This window comes from Triticum urartu, chromosome 1 (genome assembly GCF_003073215.2).
Source record: "Triticum urartu cultivar G1812 chromosome 1, Tu2.1, whole genome shotgun sequence".
NCBI lineage: Eukaryota > Viridiplantae > Streptophyta > Magnoliopsida > Poales > Poaceae > Triticum > Triticum urartu.
Window position 1 is genome coordinate 25268710 of NC_053022.1, and position 9503 is coordinate 25278212.

A 9503-nucleotide genomic window follows, 5' to 3' on the forward strand; every position below is an offset into this window, starting at 1 on the left:
TTGTTATAGTTTCAAGCATTGCTTCTGCTACATGAGGAAGCTAGTTACTTATAGATATGGTGCAAATGCAGACTTCATTGCTTCACCAAACTTCACATGTTTGGGATTTTATTGTTCTTCCTTCAAGTGTGGCCACAACTGTCAAGGAAATAACACCTCTAAGGCACATACAATATATGGGACATTAACATGCGATGGGTCGGACTCCATCTTGGCTATGAAAATAGTGTTTTGGGGTTTCGAAGAAAAACAATAATGTCCCCCCAGCACTTCTCTCTCTATTGCCTGACAGTGACGCTTTTTTCTCCTTCACAAGTTTCTTTTCTCGTCAAAATATTTTGCTACACACGTACATTTAAGCTAGCTAGCATGAATAGTGTTGGCTTAAAGAAAGAAAAAAGAAACAACATTCTTGATACAGCCACAAACTTCTTAGATCTTGTTAATTTCCATCTTGGGACAACCACCAAAAAAATAGGCGATGCACCGACCATGTGCATAAATGAACAAAATATCTAAATCCAAATGATTGTGGAAATATCAGTTCATAACCGACACCGATCATCATAAAAACAAATTTTGATTAATAAGACCTAAAATGGCTTCTTCGGTATGATTCTCATATACGGTTTAATTATTCATGATACATCATGTTGTAATTAACTAGATGTCTCAAACCAAGGCTTGTCGTCTGATAACGGCAGGCAGCTGCCGTCGCCGGTCAAGGCTCCGCTGCCATCCCGTTCCCCTCTTATCTCTATTCCATGTCGCCGCTAAGTTTCCATTACCGCACACGGCCTCCCGACGCAGCAAATCAGCACCAGTTTCCTTGAATCAGTGCCAATCTCGCACCATTTTCTCTTCCGTGTAGGGCTTATGTGTTCCTCGTAAGTTAGGAGTTGTGAAAGGAGAACAACAATGACGGAGCGTGTGGTCAAGTCGTTGGTATCCATGTTGATGAACAAGGCAACCAGCTTCCTGGTGGACCAGTACAAGGTGATGGATGGCATGGAGAAGCACCATGAGATCCTGGAGCTTGATATGGCGGCAGTCTTGCACATCATCAAAGAACTGGCGAAAGAAGCTTTCTGGTGCGGAGTTGGTGTCTGGCTCGAGGCCCTCAAGAAGGTACCCTATGAGGGGAACGATCGATGAGCTCAAGTACAAGGTACTCCGGCATGACGCCAAGAAGAAGGGGCGTTACAATAAGCTTGGTTTTGATATCATAAGCCTCTTCCCTGCCCACAACCCCATCGTATTTCCTTTCAGGATGGGCAAGAAACTGTGCAGAATTGTGCAAACCATTAACGACCTTGTCATATGGGTGAATACCTTTGGATTCAAACAGATGCAATAGGCACCACCATCTAAGCATGGGAGGTTCTAGTGTGGCGGTCATGGGGGGCATTGCCCCCCCCCCCCCCACTTTCCAGAACGTTTTTACTAGTGCATTCATATGTATATGAAGTACTTTATTAACTATTTGTAATGTGTTTTGCAAAAAAACTACAACCCTTCATAATGTTGCCCCCTTGTTGGTCCAAATCTAGATCCACTAGTGCATCTAAGTAGTGGCACATGCATTACAGATTCCACCTTACTCGACTCCGAGAATGACATTGTCGGGATGTCCAGATAAGAAGAGAAGAGTAGATCGTGAGTATATTGATTGGTCAAGCTAGTGACAGGGATCTCATCACCCTTCCATTGTTTGATTGGGTGGGTTGGGCGAGAACACCTTTGCTCGGCTTGTCTACAATGACCCGGAAATCCAGGAGTATTTCCATCTCCAGAGGTGCTGGTGGGTGTTTGATGATTTTGACATTGTTAAGGTTGCAAGTAACATCTGTTAGACCAATAAGATTAATCATGAAAAGGCATTGCAGCAACTTCAGAATAAAGGGAGTGGGAAGACAGATATTCGTTTCTGAGCTCGGGCTCAAATGCTCCCGAAATCTCTCCCGTCAGCTCTCATGTGGATATGTGCCTGGTGGCGTATTCATCTGTGTAGAGTAGATGTATGGGAATTAATAAAAACTAGGCATGCAGGTGCATTAAATGTGTAGGCAGCCGTTTGGTCAAGGCGGAATAGAAACCAAGAAAACGGCTCAGTTGTTTTCCTGTACTATGCTGAGCCGTCTCCATTCTGCATCCGACCACCGCCGTCAGTGTCTCCCGTCGTCCCACTTGCAGCCGATTCAAACACAGATGGAGCCATGAGCAGGGGAAGCTGGGATCTATTTTTTTTCCAAACTCTACCAGTGGATGCCGAATCAAAAGAATGGCTCGCAGTCCAGCTAGTGCAGCGGGGTGGCGTCCACCAGCCAGCTCTGCACAAACTGCATTTACCCGGTTCAAATTTTGAAAGCCAAGACGCACAAACTGGCGTCATGTCAAGCTGCATGCCATGGCTAGATCCAGTAATTACATGTGTGATGACCACAGTAGGAAATACTCAACTCCACATCAGGCATGTCACTCAAAAACTTTCAAACATGGACAATTTAAGATTTCAGAAATGTGAACCCCAACAATTTATTGATCTACAACAACAAAGTTCACTCATTAATTCAACATGTCTACTATATTGAATCAAAGGAACAAGCGTGGAGCAAATGCTCGCTGAAACACACCAGAAAATCCTCAGTTTACAGAGTTTTGCAATCTACAGAATCAAGCATGAAATTTTTCTCAGCTATAACAAGCGGCCGTGTGCATGTGTTCCGTTGGTGTCCTTCCATCCCACAGTTCTTGCATTTGCCATGTTTTTGTCATTTCTTGGGGTCATCCCCAGTTAAAGGCAGGTGGTTCTCTTGTGACCTTGGCGCCGACAAATGCTGCAGAAACATTTTCGCTTGCTCAGCCTCTCGTAAGGAACCTTCTCTCTGCTTATCTGGTGCAGCTAAACCGTGTAGGGCATTCACACTTGCAGACCGGCCACCACTCTCTTCACGACAAGTACCGTTAGTGCCCACAAAATCAACCTCCCCATTGCCTGCCATTCTACCACCAGGCAGAATTGCCAGGCGGTCCTCAAATCCTAACCCCTCCCTTTTCTTGGCGAAAGGAACCCCGCTCACCAGCTTTCAGGCCGGCAGACATGTGCCACAAGACAGAAGGATAATTCCTTTTAACCAACAGGGGTTCTCCTGTTGCATAGTCATTCTCACAATTCTTATTTAGAGAACATGCTTAGTTTTAGAACTGCAATTCAGATCCGAAGTTGCAAGGTAAATTTGGTCATCATCGGGTAAAATGATGAAAACAAATAATATGCACATCTATGGCAGCCAAAATCTTTCTCATTTTTTTAGAAAAGGAGGATGACCCCCGGCCTCTGCATCTGGGAGATGCATACGACCACTTTATTGATTATTCTCGAGGACCTTACAAAGTATTACAACAATATGCCTGAATCTGCCATCTTGGCAACATATGGCACTACTCCTATCCATATGATGAAGGGGTGCTACCTGGGCCACATACCCGGTCTACTCACCTAAGCCTATCATCAAAAGCCAGAAGCCCCAGCCGAGCCACATACCGGGTTTGGGGCATAAACTGGTCTGACGCACTCACATGTGTCGTCGCCGCCATCTTCCACAGGTCCGTCTTCAGAGCAGATATTGAGGCTTCTACCTTGTCAGGCCACTCCGTCATCGACGCCACCTTGACGCCAGACAACTACCTCCACCTGCGCGAGTCCATCACCGCGCATCGGGCGCCGAGTCTCCACTGCACCATGCCGCCGAGATCTGCCGTCATCAATGTGAAGGATGAAGTACCGCTCCACCAAAAAAGGCGCCCGCTGGTCCCTCGATCCCGTGTACGCCTCCAAGAATGATGCCCCCAAGGAGGAAACGACACCAACGCGCCGCCGTCATCCGATCAACTGATCTAGGGTTTCCCCCGAAGGTAGCGGATAGAGGTCTAGAACTTCTCCACGGCGATGCCTTCAAGAAGGTAATGACACCACATGGTGCCACCAACGCCGGTCTTGGCATCAAGCCGAGCACACGGTTTTCACCCGGATCCGCTCGAAGAACCTCCATCACGTATTGTGCGCACGGTCGCCGCTGATCTGAGCCGCCGCACAGGGCGCAGGCCGCACCAGCCAGATTAGATCTGTCCGCAGGGCACAACCTGCATGGTGCCAACCCAACCACCAGGCCCTCCATGCCGCCACCGCCGATCCGAGGTCAGATGGTGTGTCGCCGCAGACCCGGCCGCCGCCGCCGAACGCCGCCACGCAGCCCGAGATAGGGCCAGCTGCCGCACCCCACCATCGCCGCCCTTGGCCGAGGCAGCCGCCACGCCGCCGCCGGAAGGCAGGCCCGCCGCGCCGCCAGGCCAGATCGGCCGTGCCACCCACGCCGCGGGGCTCCGCACCGCCCGCACGGCGCAGGCAAGAGGGAAGACCCCCGCCACCGCCATCAGCCCGGGGCTATAGCCGGCGGCGTCCTTCGGAGGCGGCGGAGGGAAGGGAGGACGGATGGGAACCCCCGGCGGCTAGGGTTTTAGATCCCGCCCGAGTCGCCCGAGCGGGGGCGACGCGGAGGGAGGGGGCCAAAATCTTTCTCATAAATCATTTTATTGGAAACTGGCTTACTTAAGAGCAATTTAGATCTGAAAATTGCACATATAATAAATTTGAGCATCACCAAGTAGCAATATGAAAAAAGCAATGATATGCACAGGTATGGTAGCCGGAAAGTACAAACCAGAACATGATAGTGATGTGGTGAATATTCAACCTAATATGATATGCAGAGGTGTGCACATACTGAATATTCAACCTAACTCGGTCAACCTGGCCTGACCTTGTGGTTCTTTGGCTTAACACCTAAATCCGAGCGCTTCTCCTGGAGACTTGTAATTTCTGAGCTTACCAAGTAGTACCTTTTGGGCCTGCCATGTGAATGATCATTTCAAAGCAAAAACTAGTGATTTGGTGAGAACCAAAATCCAATTTTAGTCAGAAATGCTACTGAACATCTATGTGCATATTTAGTACCAATGCATATTTGGTCAACTTAGCAATTACTTCAAGATTTCAATAGCAGCAATACATGATATCTTTTCTACATAGCTAGGAGGTAGAACTAAAAAAGAAAACAACTTAATGTTCAATGATTTGTAATGCCTGATGCCTCCTCCACAAGAAAATTATTAGTTTCTCTTGAGCACATAAACTAACCCAACCTGATTTTTTAAAGCTAACCGTTACTACATCTGAAACCTTTCACATGTACATCAGACAAATTTTAAAATGCTGTGCCACCTAATCATCATATAACAATATGCATATGTAACAGGCCTAAGCTTTCAGTTAGCTTCATCATTAATTCAAGTGAGACCAAAAATAAATTAATATAGCCCCAGGATGAGCATGTCAATGAACGTACAGCGGTAAACAACACAAAACAATTATCCTCTTCGTCCATCCAGGTGTTTCTGGGTTACCCTGTCAATAGATTGCGCAGACGCAGTGGGTGATATCTCCCGCTACCGTCGGTCGCCACAGCTCGGCCTACCAGCGCCACCACCGTCAACTTGCTGCCGCATCCAGATGCAACATTCCGGGCTTCCTGGCGGCTGGATTCACTTCGTCAGGCGTTAACAATGCAAGAGGTACTGGATCTGGGTGTTCAAGGCTGTCGACAAACTCCTCCTGGACGAGAAATCTGAAAGAAAAAAACAAACAATGGAGGGTGGACAATTCATCGATTCAGTTATCTTGCCGAAGCATGCCGTCAAATAAAAAAACAAAAATAAGGAGATTACCAGATTCATGCGGGAGACAGATCCACTTACCGGTCGACGGTATCCTGCAAGAATTCAAGGCCGGCATCTTCCATCACTGCTACGCCGGGGATTCAAGCAGCCGCCGCAGGTCCAAAGAGTACTCGGATTCGGGCAAAAGACGGCTGAGTGGGGGTGCGACTGGATCCGGTGGGGGATAGGGATGGACCCCTGCTCATGTGTGCGCACGTGCATTCCCAACGGCCCAGTTAAGTTCTCTAACGCCTACCAGTCCTTGGCTCAGCACAAAAGCCGACGTCCTGTGCCACGGATCAGGACGGCGCGCGCGCGGGCTCAGACGGCCATACGGTTTGGGTCCACGAAAGGTCCACTGTTCTCTACTGTATAACCGCTGTACGACAGATTTCCCCATTTTCTCAGCGCCTTGTCAGACCAAAATTTTCAGATCCCAAGACTCAGGTGGACGACGAGGATTATGGGAGCATCTGAGCTCGGGAGCTGAATCGCTGAGTCCGTGGGAAGAGATACCTTATTGTGTTGGATAATGTATGGAATGAAGATGTTGATAAGTAAGAAAAACTCAGGACCTGCCCGAAGCACGGTGCCAAGGGAATTGCAATACCGACGACCACTCGTAATGTACAAGTGGCTCAAATTATGGAGATGTGCACTAATGGCAGTCTTAATCTCATAAATCTACATAACATATTCCTAAAGGAAATATTTGAGACAAGAGCATTCAATTTGCAAAAGCCAAACGAAAACTAAGCTAAGTGACATGGTTGAAAAGATTCTGGATAGATGTGGGGGCTCCCCCTTTGGCTGCCAAAGACTTTGGATCTATGTTGAGTAATAAGACTAGCATGAAACAATGGAAGAACATACTAACCAGAAGCAACACGGGCAATGAGAAGACGACAACTTTGGCAATACTCCAACTCAGCTATGATGACTTGCCATCACACTTGAAACAATGCTTTGATATTTGAGCAGTATTTCCCATAGATTACCAGATTGATGTGGAGATTTTAATCCAGCTATGGATGGCACATGATTATATACCATTGGTGGAAGGTGACAATCTTGAAAAGGTAGACAGAGAAAATTTTAACGAGCTAAAAATTCTTTGGGGGGGGGGGGGTCCGTTCTAGAGCAGTATGCAAGATACATGATCTTATGCATGACACTGTCTCATGTGTAATGGTTAAAGTTGTCGTACTATAATTGATATGCATGATCAAAATTACTTGTTGTCATGAGGCCCTACAAGGCCCTTGTTCTCGTCTATCGCCATATCGGAGCTCTTTTGTATGATTATCTAGAAAAAGAACTCTACATTTCTCCAGACGCTGTTGTATGCAGATAAACACACTGTTGGGTCAACACCACACTTGTCGAAGTACATTCATATGAACCCACTTCCACTCCTTTCATTGTGCAAACTTCCACTTGAACCAAGGCACTTACAGCACTTGAGGTATCGCAATCTCTCATAAAACACGTGGGTCAAAGAGCTTCCCAGGGAAATGAGCATATACTATATAATCTACAGACCATTAACCTTTCTAATTGTGAGAGTCTTGGTTGACTTCCTAAGGATATGAAGTATATGACAAATCTTCGTCAACTCTATACTAATGGTTGTAGATCACTAGAGTGCATACCTCCATAACTCGGGAAAGTCACTTCTCTGCAGACATTAACATATTTTGTGGTGGGTTCTAGCCTTGGTTTCAGTACTATTGGAGAAATACATGGCTTAAACCATGGTGGTGAATTAGAACTATCTAGTCTTCAATAATATGTAACTCAAACAGAAGCTAAAGCGTGCAGTCGTGCAAATAAAGACAAACTGAACCAGCAGTGGGATGTCCTTGATGCTCCTAAACCTCAGGTAGCATTGGGGTTGTTAAGAATACACTCATACTCTACAAAGGTACCAATTTACCAACATGGGTGACAGATCTTACTTTTCTGGGGCATTGGCCTGAGCTCGACCCAGATGGTTGTACAATGTGTGGCAAGTTTCCCAAATTCGGTCAATTTAAGGCTCTCAAAGTTCTTGTTTTGATAAGAGCATGTGCAGTCACAGTTCATCTGCAGCATTGCCACCATTAAAACACCTCAGGTTATAAAAATTGGAGATATCGAGAGATGGGTGGCAATAGAAGGAGAAGAATTAACATTTCCTCTTCTTGAGAGAGTTCACTTGAAGAACTTCCCAGAGCTAACAACTCTGCCTAAAGCACGAAAACTTAAAATTATCGACATTGAGGAATATAAGGCTCAACTTTCCTTATCAATATTTGAATCCAGGCACATGTGTTGCTTGTCTGACTTGTGGTTGTCTGTCAGTGATACAGAAGCAACACCAGAACTGGAGCTTGATCGGGATCTTGAAGTATTCCTTTCGACACTACTATCTTTGGATTGCATCTTTTTGTTCCGCTCAAGTCCATTGCAGCCAACAGTAGGGATCTGGAAACAGTTTGGTCAGCTCGAGGAATTAGCGATCGGCGGTTGTGATACGCTCATCTACTGGCCTGAAGAGTTTCGAAGCTTGGTATCATTGAATAGTTAATACATGTATAGTTGCAGCAAGCTATAGTAGGCCCTACCAAGGTGAAAGGATACTCAAGGGAGGGATCAACTCCTACCAAGCCTGGAAGATCTAAAGATATATCAATGTGGAAGCTTGATAGAGCTTTTCGTTCTCGTCCTTCTCTCATGGGTATTGAAATTAGGTGGTGTGACCTTCTTCGGTCCATACTGGGGCAGGATGATAGAGAGTTGGAGAGCGTACAACACTTCGGTACAGCAACACCATCGGAACACTGCAGTGATCTTGCATCAAGAAGTTTGCCAGAGCAGTGACCTTCACCCAGAATTAATCATTTGCCATGTCTGGAGGCTTTAGTAATAGATGGTTGTAAGAAGCTTCGTTTCATGGCAGCCCAGTTGGATGGACTCCTAACTTTTTGTATGTGCTGTTGCGATGGTCTAGAGTCCCTGTATTGCTTGCGAGACCTGCCGTTACTGGAAAAACTACATCTTGAGAGATGCAAACATCTGGTATCTGTACCAGGTAGTCTCAGGAATTATTCAGCACCTCTCATCACTCAATACTGCCCAGCTATAAATATATTTTTGCAGGTGTGCCCATCTGTTAATATGACGCCAATTCATCGGTGTCTCCAACAACAGCTAGATAGCCTTGAGCACAAGGATATATCTTATGCTTGTTCGAGCTATCCTGATGAAGGTACCTTTCAGTTTCCTTTTCTTCATTTAGTTCTCTTATCTTCCCTTCTCTATTGTGTTACAAATGTACACCTTGTGGCCTGCAGGTTGAAATGTTATTCTGCTCGCCTTTTATTTTTGCTTTTGTTAACACATCTTGTTTGGTGTGTCTGTTTTTCTTTAAATTCAAAGTCAAGAAGCATGTGAATAGAGTTTTCACGTGTCTTACTAATGAGTAATGACAGGAGAGGTTTTGCCTTTGATCAAGTCAACCTGGATTATACTTAAATCATCATTTGCACTCGTCATAAGCTATGTCCCATTTCTAGTGGTTACTGTTTTCAAATTTGTGAACATTTTTTTATAAATCAATGCTTTTTTCCCAAAACCGCGAACGCTTGGGCTGGCCTAACAGGCACCTCAGGGCAGCGATGCTCAATGGGATATCGTGCCCGCTGATATAAGAGGGATAGTTTCTCAGAATTTAAGCACTCCTAGCT

General features: G+C 45.9%; 1 long non-coding RNA gene and 1 pseudogene across 1 annotated transcript; one reads left to right on the top strand and one right to left on the bottom strand.

Annotated features, from left to right (window-relative positions):
- The first annotated feature begins 835 nt into the window (after nt 1-835).
- Nucleotides 836-9115, top strand: LOC125532620 (annotated as a pseudogene).
- LOC125544249 lies at nt 5342-5967 on the bottom strand. Its single transcript, XR_007299363.1, has 2 exons — nt 5815-5967; nt 5342-5684 (listed from the first exon to the last, which is right to left on the bottom strand). It is a non-coding gene; the product is annotated as an uncharacterized LOC125544249 (long non-coding RNA).
- Nucleotides 9116-9503: the final 388 nt, after the last annotated feature.